Consider the following 15,250-nt stretch of genomic DNA (forward strand, 5'->3'; position numbering starts at 1 on the left):
GCCTCCAGCCAGCCCCATGTCCACTGGTGCCCTGCAGTTCCCAGGGCAGTGACCCTGCACACCTGCTTCAATGAGGAGGGCAGGGAGCAGCTGGGACCCACACATGTGCACACCACTAGCGTGACCAGACAGCAAGTGTGAAAAATCGGGACAGGTGGTGGGGGATAATAGGATCCTATAAGAAAAAGACCCAAAAATCGGGACTGTCCCTATAAAATCAGGACATCTGGTCACCCTAGCACACCCCCAGGGAGTGGCGGGGACCCACACATGTGAAACGGAGCTCATTAATAACTGATCAACAGCATATATGATGCAATGTACTTAATGTATAATTTTATTATTTATACAGTTATGGAAAGTAAATAATACATGGAAGAAATGAAAGGCTTTTTTTTACATTATTTTTTTTTGTCATCCCTGCCGGGGCCCCGCCAAAAATGTTTGAATTGGGCCCCGCCCTTCCTAAAGCCGGCCCTGCTGGAGAGAACAGGAGGATTCAGTCAGCAGGGGCTGCCGATCCGTCCCATTCACCAGGGCTGCCATCCTGCGGCTTCAGCATTAGTGGCTGGGGTGACTTGGGGAAAGGTCTCAACCTCCCCACATCCCACTTCACTGCTGCCAGAATCCCTCCTTCCCCCCCCCGCTACAGTCCCCTCCCTACCCAACCTGGGTGGGGCTGGAGAAGAGGGGTCTGAGAACTTGAGCTGTGGATTGGAGGTGGAACAGCTGTCAGGGGCACTGAGGGGGAGGTGGCAGGAGCTCCCCGTACAAGGAGGGGGGTTGCCAGTGGAGGTCACTAGGAAGGACAAGACTCCATCCTGGGGATCAGGAGGGGGAATCCATCCCTCAGAGGTGGGCAGGGGCTGGGTGGAAATGCTGCTGGTTCCAGGGGCCGTTAATCCCCCCTGATTCCTCCGAGGCGTCTGAGTCTCAGACAGGTTCTCGTTCCCTTGCAGCAGGAGGACGTCACGGCCAATGTGATGCGCCAGCTCCGTATCATGCGGCACTTGTGCCAGGTGCCCGAGGCACTGCAGGGCCTGTGCCTCTGCGGCCACCAGCAACTCCCGCTCCCTGCTGCAGGTACTGCTCTGGCTCTCTGTAAATGGGGAGCTAGTGGAAGGGGAAATGGAGCCCCCCGGCACTCACAGAAAGCTGATTATAGAATGAGCCCGAACTGAGAGGCACCATATCCGCCCCCGTAAAGAGCCAGACTTCAGTGGTGATACAGCCCAGCTGGGGTAGCAACAGGATTAAGAACGAGGTAGGAAGTTCAGAGCAGCAAGGAAAGCCTGGAGGGGAACTTGAGAAGAGAGGTTGGAAAAGTGCAGCAAAGAGAAAGGTGCAGACCTAGCTGTTGGGTCCAGGGCCCTGAGCTGCTATCAATGTCAGGGTGGGACTGGGTTCCCCTACCGGCCCCAGAGGAGGCGGCGTACACGCACCTGGAGAGGGTTCCCAAGCCCAGCAAGGGGGCTACAGGCAGAGCAAATGCCCCAGCGATGGCAGAAGGACTTCTGTCTGTGGAAAGACCTCTTTGGACTTTTAGTGTGAGGCAAGCTGGGCCCCAGAAGGGTGGACTAAAGGTGGTGACCTGGCCGGAGTTACCAGGCAGAGAAACTGCCGTGGTGCTGGAGCGACCATGGATGGGGGACGCTAGCCCAGCGAGAGGGCTGTGATGCCATGCCTGGCTGCCGGGGGGCACCTAACGATGAGTAGATTCATTTATGATTGGCATCGTTGGCAGGATTGAGTTCCCCCTGTGATCCGTGAGGGAAGTCTCTCCAGCGGAGCACACTCCCTCTCAAAGCAGGGGGACCGGACATGATTGGTTGTAATTGCCAGCTGTGGGAGGGAGTGTGCAGCAGTGGTTAGTTAAGGGGCCTGGAAATAAGGACTGCTGGGTCTATTGGAGAGTGTCACTAGGAGCAGTGCATAAGATGAGGTGTCCTATCATGTTTACTCAGATCAGATTAGGACATAATAGAATGGCTGAAATAGTTTATTTTATTTGTATTGTATTATTTTGCAATTGTTAAGATCAGCATCTACTTAGCTCAGACTGAAGCATCTTATCTAATTTTTGAGATCTAAGTGTCTCCTCTTTGAGTGCGACGAGACAATTTAACACATTGTGACAAAGAATTTTCATTGCCACTTGTTATGATTTCAAGAAACAAACTGTTTTAGTTTGAATAGGATTTTCGGTCAGAAACGGTTTCAATGAAATTTCCCCACCATCTCGATTCCTGGGCTCTATCTCTGCCTTTCGGGGGGGGGGGGGGGGGTTGCTGTCTGTTAGAACTGGAGTCTGATTTGGATAGGGATCGAGACCTCTTCAATGTTTTTAATGAAGTAAATACTAATGGGAATTGTGTGATCATGGGAGATTTTAACTTCCCAGATATAGACTGGAGGACAAGTGCTAGTAATATAATAGGGCTCAGATTTTCCTAGATGTGATAGCTGATGGATTCCTTCACCAAGTAGTTGCTGAACCAACAAGAGGGGATGCCATTTTAGATTTGGTTTTGGTGAGTAGTGAGGATCTCTTAGAAGAAATGGTTGTAGGGGACAGCCTTCATTTGAGCGATCGTGAGCTAATTCAGTTTAAACTAAATGGAAGGGTAAACAAAAATAGATCTGTGACTAGGGTTTTTTTTTTCAAAAGGGCTAACTTTAAAAAATTAAGGAAATTAGGGAAGTGGATTGGACTGAAGGACTTGTGGAACAGATGGATCAGACTGAACAAGTTCCAAACCTCTCGGAGGCTCTTACCTTCTAAACAGGGACGTCAGTTTTCTAGTAAAATCAGGAAAAAGAAAGGAGAAAACTCAAAAGAGGTTCCTCCTGGCGCTCACGTACGTGACCCCTAATACTCTCTCAGTCCTCAAAGAGAGACCTCGAGAAGGAGACTAGCTGAAGGAAAGCTACAGGGGACTCAGAGGTTTCCCTGGTCCTGCGCCCCTGTCCTGCCTGGCTGATGTCAGCATCTCTCTGTGAGGTCACCACCTTTGACCAATAGGCGGAGGTCCTGCAAAAGGCCTTTGTGATGTCACTGTCACACCCACCCATCCCCTGCAGTGCTAATGTCCTGCCACAGGCCAGACCCTTTGGAGGTTTGAGCTACTCTCTGTGGATCACCCCACTCAATGAGTGTTCATTCTAGGAAGCAAGCCGGCTAGACAGTAAAACAGCAGAGGCTGCTCCCAATGCTACACTCGGTTTCTCAGAAATGAGTAGAATTTATGGGCAGAAGAGACAGTTAGAGCACCTAATCTGATCCCCTACATATCACAGGCCTTTCTGCACCATATGGGGCAGGCAGAGCTCTGCCTGGGCGCAGGGGGAATGGGATGGGGGTAGATCAAGGAAAGAGGGGAGGGGAATGGGTGTGAGGGAAAGAGCTCCTGTCCCAGATGAAGGAATTTGGGGGCAGAGGAAAGGACCCTGCTCCACAGAGAGGGGAGAGGGTTTCTGTGAGTGCCAGGGGGCTCCATTTCCCCTTCCACTAGCTCCCCATTTACAGAGAGCCAGAGCAGTACCTGCAGCAGAGAGCGGGAGTTGCTGGTGTCCTGGGAGGCACAGGCCCTGCAGCTCCTCGGGCACCTGGCGCAAGTGCCGCATGATACGGAGCTGCGCATCACATTGGCCGTGACGTCCTCCTGCTGCAAGGGAATGAGAACCTGTCTGAGACTCAGACGCCTCCGAGGAATCAGGGGGGATTAACGGCCCCTGGAACCAGCAGCATTTCCACCCAGCCTCTGCCCACCTCTGAGGGATGGATTTCCCCTCCTGACCCCCAGGATGGAGTCTTGTTGTCCTTCCTAGTGACCTCCAGTGGCAACCCCCTTCCTTGTACGGGGAGCTCCTGCCACTTCCCCCTCAGTGCCCCTGACAGCTGTTCCACCTCCAATCCACAGCTCAAGTTCTCAGACCCCTCTCCTCCAGCCCCATGCAGGTTGGGTAGGGAGGGGACTGTAGCGGGGGGGGGGGGGCAGGAGGGATTCTGGCAGCAGTGAAGTGGGATGTGGGGAGGTTGAGACCTTTCCCCAAGTCACCCCAGCCAGTAATGCTGAAGCCGCAGGATGGCAGCCCTGGTGAATGGGACGGATCGGCAGCCCCTGCTGACTAGGGTTACCATACGTCCGTTTTTTCCCGGACATGTCCTGCTTTTCGGCAATCAAACCCCCGTCCGGGGGCAATTGCCGAAAAGCCAAACATGTCCGGGAAAATGCTGGCCGGGTACTTCCTCTCCCGCGGCTGCTCTGCTCCGCTCCTCCCCTCTCAGACTTTAAGAGCCGAGCTGCCCGAGCCAGCGCTACTTGCTTCGGGCAGCACCCTCCCTTCCTCCAGACCCCGAGCCGCCGGCCAGGCACTTCCCTTCCCGGGCTCCAGCTGAGCTGCTCCGCTCCTCCCCTCTCAGACTTTAAGAGCCGAGCTGCACGAGCCAGCGCTACCGGGTGGGCGCTTCCCCTCCCGTGCTCCAGCTGCGCTGGGGAAGTGCCGGCCGGGGGCGCAGGGTCTGGGGGCTGCACGGCAAACCGTGAAGCCGGTAGCGCTGTGGCAGCCCTCTCCCCATGGCTGGGAGTGGGAGGGAGGAGGGGGCGGAGTTAGGGCGGGGAAGGAGCGGAGTTGGGGCGGGGCTAGGGGTGGGAAAATGGGCGGGGCCAGGGCCCGTGGAGGGTCCTCTTTTTTTATTTATTAGACATGGTAACCCTACTGCTGACTGAATCCTCCTGTTCTCTCCAGAACGGGTCCAGCCTTGCCAGCAGCAGGGCAAGCGTCCCCTGCCCATGTGCCTCAGCCCTGCCTGGTCAGACGCCATCACCCGTCAGTCCTTGGCCTCCCAGGCTGCCAGTGATGGGAGCAACTCTGGGTGGTGGCTCGGGTGACACAGACACCAGACCACTAGGAATTGGGTGCGGCCCTGTGGGACAGGAGAGTCTCGCAGAGGGCACTTGGGGGACTCTCCTGCCCTTCCCAAGAGCGATAGCACCCTGTCCTAAGAACATAAGTCTGGGATGAGGCAAAGCTTGTCATTAATTAGCCTGGCTAAAGAGCTGGCTGGAGCTGCTCCGGGGACAAGCTGGCTCGCTCCTGCTCATGGAGGTGAATTCATCTCCCTTCCCAGGAGCACCTGCTCTCCCTTTCATTCCCCACCAGGCTTCTTGTGCCAGGCCAGCGAATGGCCACAGGATGGGAATGAGGCCTGGGCCGTGCCCCAATCTCCTGAGTCTAATGCAGCTGCTCACCTTGTTCCCCATCAGCTGCTGGGTTTCCCCCAGGAGGGAGTAGGTGACAGGGAGAGAGACACACACACACACATTTGTCCTTCTGGTTGCAGGGCTTGTGTCCTTCCAATCCCATTGGTGGCTGCACAGTGGGCAGAGTCCTCGCTGCGTGCCCGGCCCAACAGAATTGCAGGGCGTGGTGTGGAACACAGAAAGAGATAGAGAGACTCATCCTCCAGCCGGGGTCAATCTGAGAGAAATTGGCTGGGGTCCCAGTCTCACTCTTCTAGCGGGTGCCATTTCCCAGCTGGGTTCCTTACTCCTCTGGTGCAGCAGCAGCTGGTAGAGCCGGTAAACCCCCTCCCTGGCCTGCCGGCTGATGTCCTTGGCTGGGTCACTGACGGACAGAGCTAGCTGTGCCATGTGGTGACCCATCCTGGGGAATTCCGCTGAGTTCTAATGGACGGGAGAGGGAGAGGGGACTCCATCAGCATTTTCCTGTCAGCTCCCAGTCCCCCCCGGGCCAGGACTCTCCTTCCCCTCAGCCCCTCTGCAGGGCCCTCCATGAGGACTTGCTTCCCCAGCTGCTCCAGGATGACAGGGAGGCATGAACCTGGAGCACAGTCCCCTTAAAAGCCCAGAGTCACCACTTAACTAGGACAAGAAGAACTTGACTCAAGCCAGGCTCACTCTCTGCTCTGATTCTGCCTCCCCAAGAGGAACACTCCTAACCCACAGCCCCTGCAGCAGCAGATCCTACAGCCCGTCGGAGCCAGATCACCTACGCCTGGAGTCAGGAAGCTGGGGTCAGAGGTCACTTACGTCAAACTCAGGGAGGGTGATGGTGAATCTGAGCAGGGCAGTGCTGCTCTTAACGGCCCTGGCTCTCTCTCGCGGCACCGTGGACACGATCTAGTAGTTAATGTGCTGTGGGGAAAGGAGGCATTGCACTGACTGCCCTGACCAAGGATGCCCACTTGGGGCCCGGCTAGGAGGACAGACTGGAAAATGGATCTAAGAGTGAAGGTAAAATTGTCCCCACCTCTTTCATCGGGCTCACCTCCAAGATGTACTGGAGCCTGTCGGTGTCTGGGGACTCTGCCAGCAGGTTCCCCAGCATGGCATCCAGGAGGTCTGGCAAGACCCTAGGCAGATCCTGAAAGCAAGGGAGAGCCATGGGTCAGAGTTAGGGAAAGTGAGGCTACACCTGCCACAGGATGGGAAGTGGGGTCTCTGGGAAACACTGGTGAGACCCCCAAACACATATCCTGGCCTCTCTCATTCACATCCCACTGCAGGCAATTAGCAAGGACTCATGGCAGGATGACAGCTGGCTCTTCAATCCATGACTTTAGCATGATCTACCTGCACTTGGGTGGTGTCCTTCTCCATGCCCAGGGTGAAGACGGCGTGCAGGGCAGCTCGGAGGAGGTGGGTCTCCAGCTCTGGCTCCACGGCAGGTGTCATAGTGCTGGCAAGAGAGAGGAGCCGGTATTAGACTGTGCAGTGCGGGGATGGGACTGGCACCAACACGCAGGTGAAACTGCAGGGAAATAGGCACAGGCTGGCGAGAATGGAAACTGAGGCACCGAGCCAGGGAATGACAAGGCCAAGGTTTCTCAGACAGACAGTGGCAGGGCAGGAATAGCCCCTGTTCCCTGGACCCTGCTGCCCCTCCTGTATCTGATCCTGGGAGTGAGCCTCTCCCCAAAGCCGTTGCAATGTTACTGGAGTGAAAAGAACAGCCCAGCCAGGAGAGAGTGACCCTTCCCCGCACCTCTGCCAGAGGAGCCACCCTTGGGCGGTGACCTGGGAGTGGGAGGGGCAGTGACTCCCAGCCCTGCGCCTGAGTTTCCTATTGACCTGTGGGACTTTGGGTAAGTTGCTCCCCGCTCTAGGCTCTGTCCCCAGCAGTCAAATGGGGATTTCATACTTTCCCACTATTGGAAAGTGCTGGGAGAATCCCCCAGCAAAAGCTGCTCTGACAGTGCTAAGCAGCATCTGACCATTAGAGGTCGGAGCGCACTGCCCAGGAGAAGGAGTGTTTGGTTCTGGGCTGTTGGAGTACGGGCTTGCAACCATCTGTGCACACATATTATACTAATTGCATCTAGACCACATCTCCCTAGTTTGTTTGTGAGAATGTCCTTATTAACACCAAGATGGATCACATCTACTGTTTACTTCACTAGGCCCGTAACCCTGCCAAAGAAGGAGCTAGGATTGGTTTGGAATGATTTGTTCTTGACAAGTCCATGCTCACTAGTCCTAAGAACCAAATTGTCCTGTAGGTGCTGACAAACTGATTGTTTAATAAGGGGTTCCAGTATCTTTCCAGGTATGTTAATGGATGGGAAGACGTTCTTTTTCAGGGATCTCTGACGAGAACTGGGGCACAGCACTTAGTTTGTTGAGGCCATAAAATGGAGACAGGCACCTCTTCTCTTCTCCCAGCACCCCAGATACCTAAAAGGGTGGGACTCACATCCCTCAATGGGCTTAAAAAAGACAATGGTTACAATGTGGCCCCAACCATTTCTGGTTTCTGCAGACTAGATGTTTTAGCAAAGTTTAGAATTCCTTGGTGCTCAACACCGTGAAACTCCCCTTTCTCCTTCACAAAGGGCTTTAACGCCCCTTATCTCACCCAGGCTCTCGACTGCCCAAAGTTGGAGAATTGTCCCTGTTCCCACTGCAGAGCACCCCCCACGACACACACACAGAGTCCTCCTGGTGGTGGGAGGGGAACAGAGGAAAGGACAGAAGACTTAAGAGATGAAGAGAAAGGAGGAAGGGATGGAGGAAAAGGTAAAACAAAAAGAACAAACCCTAATGTCCCCAGTGATTCTAAGGGACAAAATCCCAGGTGAGGAATAAAATTCGACCACCTTAAGCTAGTGTTTTCCATGCCTAGAATTCAGCTGGCGCCAGATGCATCAGACTGAACAGGTTCCAAACCTCTCGGAGGCTCTTACCTTCTAAACAGGGACGTCTGTTTTCTAGTAAAATCAGGAAAAAGAAAAGAGAAAACTCAAAAGAGGTTCCTCCTGGCGCTCATGTACATGAACCTAAATACTCTCTCAGTCCTCAAAGAGAGACCTCGAGAAGGAGACTTGCTGAAGCAAAGCTACAGGGGACTCTGAGGTTTCCCTGGCCCTGCGCCCCTGTCCTGCCTGGCTGATGTCAGCATCTCTCTGTGAGATCACCACCTCCCCAGCACCTTTGACCAATAGGCTGAGGTCCTGCAAAAGGCCTTTGTGATGTCACTGCCATACCCACTCCTCCCCTGCAGTGTTAATGTCCTGCCACAGGGCAGACACTTTGGAGGTTTGAGCTACACAAAGAGGAGATACTTAGATCTCAAAAATTAGATAAGATGTTTCAGTCTGAGCTAAGTAGGTGCTGCTTTTAACAATTGCAACATAATAAAATACAAATAAAATAGACTATTTCAGCCATTCTATTATGTCCTAATCTGATCTGAGTAAACAGGATAGGACACCTCATCTTATGCACTGCTCCTAGTGACACTCTCCAATAGATCCCCATTCTCCACCTGCCGGGAGGTAAATAGGGCGGATTGTTATCCCTACTTGAAAGAGGGAGAAGCTGAGGCTGAGAAAGGAGAATTGACTTGTCTTAGGTCACACAGCCAGTCCGTGGCAGAGTTGGGAATAGGACCCAAGAGCCCTGATTTTCAAACTAACCATCGGATCTTGAATTTCAGACATTGAATGACCTGAATAAAGTGCTCTCAAGTGAGTTCCAGACCAGCAAGAGTTCATAGTAATTATTCAGCAAGTATTTTAGGAGAACTGGAATGTTAGAGAAAATAATGAACTGCAGAGACGCAGCAAAATTTGTCGAACATATGACTGGTTATGACTATTTACTTGGTCTTAAAAGAAAACAACAGGGACCTGAGTCTCCTCCCTGTCAATAACCCCCTGCTCAGCCAATCAGGGTAGAGACCGAGGGGCGGGAGGATGAGGGTTCTCACCAGAGAGCCCAAAGGATGGCCCAGGTCACCGCTGGGGATCACTGTCTGAGCACTATTTCAGCCCCACATTTTTCGGTGGACCTCCCACAATGGGAGTTGTAGAGCAACCCCCATGACACACACACACCCCTCCTGGTGGTGGGAGGGGAACAGGGAAAGGACAAAAGAAGTAAGAGATGAAAAGAAAGGAGGGAGGGATAGAGGAAAAGGTAAAAGAAAAAGGACAAACCTTAATGTCCCCAGAGATTCTAAGGGACAAAATCCCAGGTGGGGAATAAAATTTGGCCACCTTAAGCTAGTGTTTTCCATGCCTAAAATTCAGCTGGAGCCAGATGCAGCAGACTGAACAGGTTCCAAACCTCTCGGAGGCTCTTACCTTCTAAACAGGGACGTCAGATTTCTAATGAAATCAGGAAAAAGAAAGGAGAAAACTCAAAAGAGGTTCCTCCTGGTGCTCACATACACGAACCCAAATACTCTCTCAGACCTCAAAGAGAGATCTCGAGAGGAGACTTGCTGAAGGAAAGCCACAGGGGTCTCTGAGGTTTCCTTGGCCCTGCGCCCCTGTCCTGCCTGGCTGATGTCAGCATCCCTCTGTGAGGTCACCACCTCCCCTGCACCTTTGGCCAATAGGCCGAGGTCCTGCAAAAGGCCTTTGTGATGTCACTGCCACACCCACCCCTCCCCTGCAGTGTTAATGTCCTGCCACAGGGCAGACACTTTGGAGGTTTGAGCTACTCTCTGGGGATCACCCCGCTCAATGAGTGTTCATTCTAGACAGTAAAACATCACAAGCTGCTCCCAATGCTACACTCGGTTTCTCAGAAATGAGTAGACTTTATGGCCAGAAGAGACAGTTAGAGCATCTAATCTGACCCCCTGCATATCACAGGCCTCCTGTCTATCACAATAGCTACTTTTGGGGCAAACACATTCCGGAAAGGCATCTAGTCTTTATTAATGACATCAAGAGATGGAGAATCCACCACTTTCCTTGGTAGCTTCTTCCTGTGTTCAATCATCCTCGCTGTTGAATATTTGTGCCTTATTTGTCATAGGAATTTGTCTCTTTTCACCTTCCAGCCATTGGGTCTTGTTCTGCCTTTCTCTGCTAGACTAGAGAGCCCTTTAATCCCCAGTATTTTCTCTCCATTAAGGCACATCAACACTTCAATGAAGTCCCCTTCAATCTTCTTTTGATAAGCTAAACAGGTTGAGCTCTTTCAATAGCTCACTAGAAGGCATTTTTCTCCAGCCCTCAGAACATTTGGTGGCTCTTTGCTGCCCCAGCTCCAATTTCTAGGACCATCTTTTTCAAAGGAGGACACCAACACTGGAGGCAGTATTCCAATAGCAGTCTCACTGCTGCTGTGTCACCTCCCTATCCTACTCACGGCTCTGCTCCTTCGTCTAATGATGGCTTTAGCCCTGTTCACCACAGCATCACACTGGGAGCTCATGTTGAGTGGCTTCTCCACTCTGGCCCCTAAATCCTTTTCAGAGTCACTGCTTTCCTGGATACACGTCCCCATTCTGGAGGTGTGGCCGGCGTGCCTTGTTGCCACGCATAGGACCTTGCATTGGGCTCTGCTCAAACTTGTTTTCTTTGAATGGGTCCAGCTGGCCGAATGAGCCAGATCGCTCTGTATCACTGCCCTCTCCCCATCAGGAATTACCACTCTGCCTGTATTTTGTCACCCCCCAATCTTATCCGCAGTGATTGTATGTTTTCTCCCAATTCATTGATAACAATTATTTTAAAAAATTAGTCCTTGAGAGCTTCTTCAGACCCTTAGTACCCAGGACCTGCTCCCCACATCACAGTGAGAAATGCTGTCCAGCCCTGCTGGTACATAGGGGATAAGCACAGAACAAACGTACCTTTAGGAGCTGTGTTGTCCATAGGCTCTGAACAACATGTGGGGGTCAGCAGATTACAAACGCACGACAGACCTGTAGTGTAGACAGGTCCCAACTGTGTCTCGGTTTCCCACCCTGTAAAATGGGGAGAACAAACAAAACCTTGATTAGCTCCATTTGATAGCTGGGGAAACCGAGGCACCCAGCGGTGCAGAGACTCGCTCATGGTCCCAAAGCCAGGAATAGAAAACAGTAGATCTGATAGCCAGGCCTGGGACCTAACCCTGGTTTTCCTGGCCTTGCTGCTCTAAGTTTAGTCACAGCCTCCATGTCTTTTCCCCCGTGTCCCTTAACCCCACGTCACTGCAGAAGAGAGATTTTCTGGTAGCCAGCTGGCTCTCCTGCATGTGGATGTCGTTCCAAAAGACATGCTCTGGCTCAGTCCCATGCTATGGTTGGCTGAAGGAACCACTTGGTCACATTCTAGGCCCTGAGTTATAGAGGAGGGGCGACTAGATGCACATAATGGTCCTTTCTGACCTGAACCTCTATCAATCGCTACATTTTCTGCTGCTAGGAAGAGAACTCTGGACCTATTTTCTCTCATTCACTTTCAGTCGGAATAATTTCAATCCAGGCCAAAGGATTTCCTCTTCCATTGTGTCTTCAGCACCTTTGCGAGCAACCAGTTACTGTTACCCACAGGTTTCCAGTTTCAACCTGTCCCAGGGTGAGATGGCCAGGAAAGGGGTTGGAGCTCAACTGCACCTGGCCCAGGTGATGCAGCTCCCTAGGGTGAAGGGAATAAGTGTGGGGGTCACGTGACAAGACGCAGCCTGTGATTAGGACCCAGGCCTGCTGAGAGATAGAAGGGCAGCCTGTGCTCAGCCAGGAGAGAGACCCCAAGGGAAGCAGGCATGGGAGGGGCTTGGAGAGTCCTTTAAAGGTCAGGGACAAGCTGGGAAGGGGCCAGGTTGAGCACTAAGGACCAGGCCCTAGGAGGGAAAGACAGGGCAGTTTAGGAGATGGGGCAGATAGTCCAGTTGGTTTCGGCTCCCAGGACCAGACACCCAGAGGTGAAGGTGATTGTCGGGGCTTCTGTCCTTCTTCCCCAGTGTAGATTTGATAGTGGAGAAGACTGATGCTGTAAGGGGGAAGTGAGTTACCCCAAGGTCACCCAGTGAGTTTATATCACGAATATCGGAAGGATCCAATAGAAACATGGATTTTCCAGTCTCTTCTTTCTAGGAGTCCCCAGGGCTAAGGTAAAACCCCTGCTGCCCCTCCCCATTCTGCTCACCTCCAAGATGTGCTGGAGTTTGTCTGTGCTGGGGGGTGCTGTCAGCAGGATCGAGAGCTCGTCATCCATGTTCTCGGCGCAGGCCTTGCTCAGAGCCTGCCAGCGGAGGGAGACCAGGGGTCAGGAGCCTGCATTAGCACCCGTGTGCCATTGATCAGGAGCTGGCTGAGGTAAGTGCCGCCTGGCTGGAGCTCGCACCCAGAAACCCTGCCCCAGGTTGGAACCCCCTCCCACACCCAAATTCCCTCCCAGACCTCACACCCGGCACCCCAACCCCCTGCCCCAGGTCGGAATCCCCTCCTGTACCCTAATCCCTCCCAGACCCCACACCCCCACCCGTAGGGTTACCATACGTCCGGATTTTCCCGGACATGTCCGGCTTTTGGGGGCTCAAATCCCCGTCCGGGGGGAAATCCCCAAAAGCCGGGCATGTCCGGGAAAATCGGGAGGTCAGCCGGCCCGCGGGGAGCCGGTCAGCTGGGCTGGCGGGGAGCCGGGTCGGCCGGGCCCGCGGGGAGCCGGGCCGGCGGGGAGCCGGGTCGGCCGGGCCGGCGGGGAGCCGGGCCGGCGGGGAGCCGGGTCGGCCGGGCCCGCGGGGAGCCGGGTCAGCCGGGCCCGCGGGGAGCCGGTCAGCTGGGCCGGCGGGGAGCCGGGCCCGCGGGGGGCCGGGAGCCGGGGGGGGTGCGCCGGGCCGCCGGGGGCCGGCAGTGCTGGGCGGGCCGGGGGTGGTCGGCCGGGGCCGGCACCCCAGGGCCCGAGCTGACCCAGGCTGGAAACGCCGGGGGGCCAGCCTGGGCTGCGCCTCCTCCCCCCACACCCCCCTTACCTGCTTCAGGCTTCCCGCGAATCAAATATTCGCGGGAAGCAGGGGAGGGGGCGGAGACTTTGGGGAGGGGTGGGGTTGGGCGGGGCTGGGGCGGGGTTGGGCGGGGCTGGGGGCGGGGCCGTGGAGTGTCCTCCATTTGGAGGCACAAAATATGGTAACCCTAGTGGTACCAGGTGCCAGAACTGAGAGCAAAGAGACTCTCCTGCCCTCTCAGTGATCCACCTCTGTGTTGGCACCCAGCAGCATGGCGGGAAAGGAGAAAGCAGTCTGATGTGGAAGCAGAGAGGTGAGGAACGGTGTGTGTTGTGTGTGAGCAGAGACAGGCGTAGGCAGAGCTGGTGCTAGGCATAAACAGACTAAGCAATTGCTTAGGGCCCTGAGCCCCCACCCATTACTTATGTGTTGCGGGGGGAGGGGGGAGAAGGCAAAAATATTCCTACTTAGGGCTCCGGGTGGGCTAGCACCGGCACTGGCTTTAGGGGCAATGGGATAGAGACTGGCTGTAGACTGCAGGGGCAGGACGGCGGTATAGACAGGCTGTGTAGGGGTGATGGGATCAGATGGGGAACATATTTCCTATGGTGCCTATATTGCTGTTCTCAGGTTTCATGCTGTGTGTCCTGGTGTATGCTGGGGGAGGCTGGAGCTGGATTCTGCAGGAAAGGCTCCTTAGTTTCTGTGCCCTTCTAGAGGGCAGACTGGAGAGTCTGAGGCAAATCTAGTGTGGCATCCCTTGTGTTGTTTGTTTTTTATACTAAATTAATTTGATTTTATTCTGCTCTTAAGCTGTCAAGGCCAGATCCCTGGGTCTGGTCACGCTTTGTTGGGGGTTCTTCTTCTCTGCTGCCCTATGAGGGTATAGCTCTCTGTCCCCTTTACACTGCCAGAGTGGTGCAAAACAGATGGCGTCTGTCCAGTACTTAATTTGTAATGAAAGAGGTGCTGGGACTCAAGCAATTTTTTTTACATTCATAACTGGTGCAGCAAGCCCTAGAGGTGCCGGGGCTATGAACTGCCAAACCTAGAGGTGCTGGGGCTATGAACTGCCAAGCCCTGGCATAAATTAAGCCCTGAGTCTGTCCCTGGATCTCCATTGTACTGCAGAATTTTTACTGAAAACACTTCACTGCATTAGAGAGACTGTAAGGGGAGAAACTGGAGGTTTTGGCTGCTGGGTAGGGGACAGTTAGGGCTTTTGGGACCCAGAAAAGCATGGGAAGTGGTTTGGGATTGTGGGATAAGCAGATTAGCTGAATGTTTTTGCTAAAATGATTGAAAGAATTTGATAGTTAATGTTGACATTTATACTGTCATTGTTAGGTTTCAGCATTAGCCCCTATTGAGATGGTTGGGGGCTGTTGACACTTCACAGCTTTTGGTTTGGGTTATCAGCAGAGCTAGGCAAACATCATGACATCTGGTTACACTCGTAAGGTTCTTCCACAACCTTAGGGCTAGAATAACATTTTTTATATGAAAGCTTGGATTGTAGAGCACAGTTCTGTGAAAACCCTGCAGCTGCAGAATCCTGGAGTACAAGGAGGCCTGCCTGTCTTACTGTACGTATGCATTCTCTCCAGGTGGTGTAAGCAGGCCTGATCCTTTCACAAATTGTCCTGACCACAAATTGTCACAAGAACATGGCCACAACATCTCCTGTTGGGAAACCTGAGGTACTACCACACTCAGAAAAAGGAGAACATTGCAATTCATATTGAATATAGCTGCCTTCACCCTACTTCTATACACCACTCACAGTGGTTTCCTGAAAGTATTTTATTTAGTAGGTTGCATTTAGTGGGGTAATTGGTTTTTGATACAGAAACCAAGTCTGGTAAAACTAATGGTGTCTTCACCTGTGAATTATCTACTAGGTTTAAACTTTTACAGTAGAACCATAGACTAACGAACACCTCAGGAATGGAGGTTGTTTGTAACTCTGAAATGTTTGTAACTTGAACAAAACATTATGGTGGTTCTTTCAAAAGTTTACAGCTGAACATTGCCTTAATACAGCTTTGAAACTCTTCTAT

The 15,250-nt window shown here is 53.2% G+C and overlaps 2 long non-coding RNA genes across 2 annotated transcripts; both read right to left on the bottom strand.

The window, feature by feature from the left end:
* Positions 1-4,190: 4,190 nt before the first annotated feature.
* On the bottom strand, positions 4,191-6,415 carry LOC135973752 (uncharacterized). The gene is made up of 3 exons (XR_010590765.1): positions 6,292-6,415; positions 6,054-6,158; positions 4,191-5,687 (listed from the first exon to the last, which is right to left on the bottom strand). It is a non-coding gene; the product is annotated as an uncharacterized LOC135973752 (long non-coding RNA).
* Positions 6,416-6,458: 43 nt separating this feature from the next.
* Positions 6,459-13,698, bottom strand: LOC135973751 (uncharacterized). The gene is made up of 3 exons (XR_010590764.1): positions 12,392-13,698; positions 11,113-11,226; positions 6,459-6,702 (listed from the first exon to the last, which is right to left on the bottom strand). It is a non-coding gene; the product is annotated as an uncharacterized LOC135973751 (long non-coding RNA).
* Positions 13,699-15,250: the final 1,552 nt, after the last annotated feature.

This window comes from Chrysemys picta, chromosome 10 (genome assembly GCF_011386835.1).
Source record: "Chrysemys picta bellii isolate R12L10 chromosome 10, ASM1138683v2, whole genome shotgun sequence".
NCBI classification, from domain to species: domain Eukaryota; kingdom Metazoa; phylum Chordata; order Testudines; family Emydidae; genus Chrysemys; species Chrysemys picta.